We start from the raw sequence: 4272 nt of genomic DNA, 5'->3' as shown, positions 1-4272 counted from the left end.
CCGCCACCCCCTCGTCGTAGCCACGCCCTCCGTCAACCCCACGCCGTGCCGCCGTGTCCAGGAGCTTCGCCGCCGTCCACTTCATCGAGCTAGCCGAGCCCCATGTGCTCGAGCGGCCCGAGACCACCGCACCGACCTCGCCCGAGCTCGCCGTCGCCGGAGATCCCCTTCAACGCCGTCGCCGCCTCAGCTCGTCCCCGACCCCGCCGGTGGCCTCTACGGGAGCGCTGCGAGCCCAGCTACCTCTCCAACCCTCTCTCTCTCATTCCCGAGCCGTGTAGCCACCGCACGAAGATCACACGCACGCACCGCCGCGGATCTCGTCGCCGACGTGCTTCCGGCCATCCTCTGGCCAACCTGCGGTGTCCAACGCACTCACCAAGCTGCGTTAGGCCCAACCGTGCACTCCCCGCACCTCACTGATCCCCCTAGCGACAAGTTCGACTTTGGCCGAACTCCGGTGGCCGCCAAAGTCGTCGCCGGCGCCAACTCCGGCCACCCCGACCCCAACGGACTCCACCAAGTGCTGCGACTCGACCTCAGCTCCGCTCCGGTGCCCTCCGCGGCTCGTTTGGTTGCCGGAACGGCAAAAATCACTTCCGCCGCCGCGTCGGGCTCGCCGGCGGCTAAACGCCGATGCAGCCGACCCGGGTTTGACCACGGGTGGGCCCTGGTTGACTCCCCTGAGTCAATGACAGGTGGGGCCCAGCCCTGTTAATTAAACAGGTTTAGTTTTAATTAAACTTTAATTAAAATAATCACCCTGACACGCAGGACCCACTGTCAGGTTTGACCTGGACATGTCCCGTTGACCTGCTGACGTCACACTGACGTCAGGCTGATGCAATAATTGATTTTCTGGAATTATTCTAATATAGGAAATTCCAGAATATAAGTTAAACTTCAAAAATTCATAACTTTTATTCTGTAACTCCAAATCAGACAAATTATATATGAAAAATGATCGGAAAAATCCAATCTATCCATCTGTACTATTTTCGTGCATGACTAAACAAGTTAACTTGATGTTTAATGCAGAACAAGGAAAAACACTTTAAAGGGCCATGTTTGAGTTTGAAATTTGAATCTTTGATTCAAATTGGTTCAAACCCTTTTGGTCTTAGTTGCATTAGCCCAACACACTCATATTGCTATGTTTCATGCATGCATCATATTGTTGCACATTGTTTGGTGATGGTTGTATATCGGTGTTCTTGCGGCAGGATCTGCCCCCGAGGAGTACCGTGATTACCCTAACGAAGAACCGTATCAGTGCATCGAACCATCAGGAAAGCAACCAACCATTTGATCATACCGATACAATCCCATGTTCTCGCTTCTACTCTCTTTTACTGCATTAAGACAACGCGTTTCAAACTGCTGTGTGCTACGGTAGTTGAACCCACTTCCTCTGCAAGACCTGTCATTGCCACAGTAACTAGATGAAACCCACTAGCATGTGTAGGAGTTGAATGAGCCATATGTATGTGTTGTTCCTACCTTGTTATGCCTGCTATGCTTAGGGTCGTGTCAGGTCTGGTTCATCTGGGTGATGGGCTAGAGTGAAATGTTTATGTCGGTAATGAGAGTGGTGTGGTGAACACGATTTGGTAAAGGTATCGATGAGAGGCCATGTAGGAGTACATGGTGGGTTGTTTCATTGAAGCCGACCTTAAGCACTGAGGTCTGTATGTGTGATTTAAGATACAGCTACTACCATGCATTGGGCCCTGAAATATGACCCCGCTCGACTTCTTATTCACCCTAGCTCTCTGTCCAGGAGTTGCAAGTAGTTTCTGGTGTTTGTAGCCTACTGGAGGCCGTGGACAGCGCTGACCATAGGGGTGGGCTGTGATGCGGTAGGTACGTGGCCGGGTGTACCGAATACCCGTTAGGTATCTCGGGAACCCTGTTCACATCGTTCGGGGCCGTATGGGAAACCTCGGCCGGACTCCCTGCGGATGGAACCTGGATAGGCGATAAACCTGGACTAGAGGCTTAGGTGTTTAGGTAGGTCGTGGTCTACACCCACGTCGGCTTTCGCTTGAAGTCTGCCGAGCACATGTCGTGTGCAGACGCTAAGTGGTGGAAACATGTATGAAGAAGTACACCCCTGCAGGGTTATCATAATCTATTCGAATAGCCGCGTCCGCAGTAAAGGACTACTTGGTTGCCTATACAGTTCATAGACAAGTAAATGGAAACTACTAAAAGCCTCAAGATAAGTGTGAGTGCCGAGGATGGCTCTTCCGTAGGAAGACGGAGGCGGATCGTCGATAGTGTATTGAAGTGGTGGGTAGTGGACTCGTGTGCGCAAAACCATTTCAAGTTGGAGTCTCGTAGGTTAGCCTAGCCAAGAGTCAAAGCTGGATTGCTGCAACAACTCCACCAACCCTTCTTGATAATATGCATGTATGTAGGATCTGATGTAAGTCTTGCTGGGTACCTTTGTACTCATGTTGCTATAATTTAATACCGTGCGTGAGGCCGCAAAGTGATATGAGGTGTTACCGGCTAGATCGATGTGACATCGAGTCGGGGTCCTGACAGCGTTGGCATCAGAGCCGGACTGCCTGTAGGTTCTCCAAGCCAAACTGGTCGATGTTGAGTCTAGAAATTCTTTAGTTATATGTAGGGGAATTGTTTGTGGGTTGGAACGTAAGGCTCTTTTTACTCCTTTATCTAATGACATTCTGATCTGAGTCAGTCTATTCTTCCACCGGGGGTTAAGGAATTAGGATCTATTCTCTCTATCAGGATCACGTGTTACTAATCAGTAGTACCTTATAAGTTTGATGAATACAAGCCTAGTTCAATTCTACTACCACATTATGTTGCTAGGATGGACTCAGAACTTGATATGATGATGATGAGTGTGTATGTAATCCTTTGTCAAATGTCTCAAAATCCTTCTTGAGCATTTACAGCTGTTATGTTGCCGAAATTTTGCTAGAAATTCTAATGCCTTTGCATTATGATTGTGCTTTCAGATGGCTACTCGCGACCTCAATCAAGTGGTTCGCCTGACTCGATGCCTAGATGTGCCCGGCCATACTGCCATGTTGGTCAGGGTAATGACTGAGGCTGGATACCGTTGGTATCCTGAGTACACGGTCGAAGAGCAATTCCGAGACTTTAATCAAAGCCAGTATCTCTGCACTGTCAGGATATTTCCATCTTATCCTGGGTCCACCGAGCCTCTTCACTGCTCCTATGGACTCGGGGTTACTATTGAGATGGCTGTGCAGGACGCCGCCTACTCTATGATGACCATCATGCGAGTCAGATCTGGTCTATTTCGGGACTCTGATTTCCGGTATATGCCAGGATCACTTCCGGGAGCACAAGGGTATCTTCAGGCTATCTATGCTGACCCCACTCAGGAGGATTTACGGACTCGCACCACTGCTGAGATGCTCGAGGATAAGGACCATGAAAATCGGGCCTTGAGGTTAGAGCTCTTTAATACCCGTGCTGACCACTGGGCCACATTGACTCGGTTTGCACCGGCGGTGCAAGCTGGATATTTGGATATGCGCGATCTCTATCCTGTGAGATCTGCTCTGCCAGACGTGATGGGTTGGCGTGATGTAGGAGGCATCACCCCACCTCGCGGTCCCCGCAGGCCACCGTCTGTTGGTCCAAGACCTCATCCTAGTCTCTATGGTCCACAAGCTCCGCGAGATCGTCTGTTTCCGGATGATCATGTTGAGCTTCCAGGCTATGGAGGTGACTTCTACGAGGACTACTACGGATCGGTCTGAGTTAGTGGTAGTATCACTAGTTCGCACTATCTGTGTCGTCTATCGTCCCGCGTGACTCGTGGGATATGACCTAGTTTGTACTCTTTCCGGAGGTGTAGAAAAATAATGTATAGGAGCTTGGGATGCCTCCGATGAGATGTAATCCTCTTTTCACCGTAATAGTACTTTGTTTGGTCTTGTACTAAACCCTGTACGGTGTGTATGACGATGGAATAAAGAAGCAGTTTCTGTATCTACCATGTCATACGGATGATCATCTTGCATTTCGAGTTATTCCTTACATTTTGTATCTTATGTCGGAATTTTATCATTCTGGCTAAATCATTGTCTTGTTTACCTAGGATGGTCAACACGCGCACTAACCCTGCTCCTCAAGAGCAGGCCGAGGGCAGTGAAGTCAGGGATGCAAATCTGCCTCATCCTCCTTCCCTAGCCGAGGTTATGATGGAAGCTGAGAGAAACAACCGGGAGACCAACCGTTTGTTGGAGCGTATTGAACAGAACACAG

Source organism: Triticum aestivum, chromosome 4B, assembly GCF_018294505.1.
Source record: "Triticum aestivum cultivar Chinese Spring chromosome 4B, IWGSC CS RefSeq v2.1, whole genome shotgun sequence".
In the NCBI taxonomy this organism is placed as follows: domain Eukaryota; kingdom Viridiplantae; phylum Streptophyta; class Magnoliopsida; order Poales; family Poaceae; genus Triticum; species Triticum aestivum.
This window is presented reverse-complemented; position numbering follows the sequence as displayed.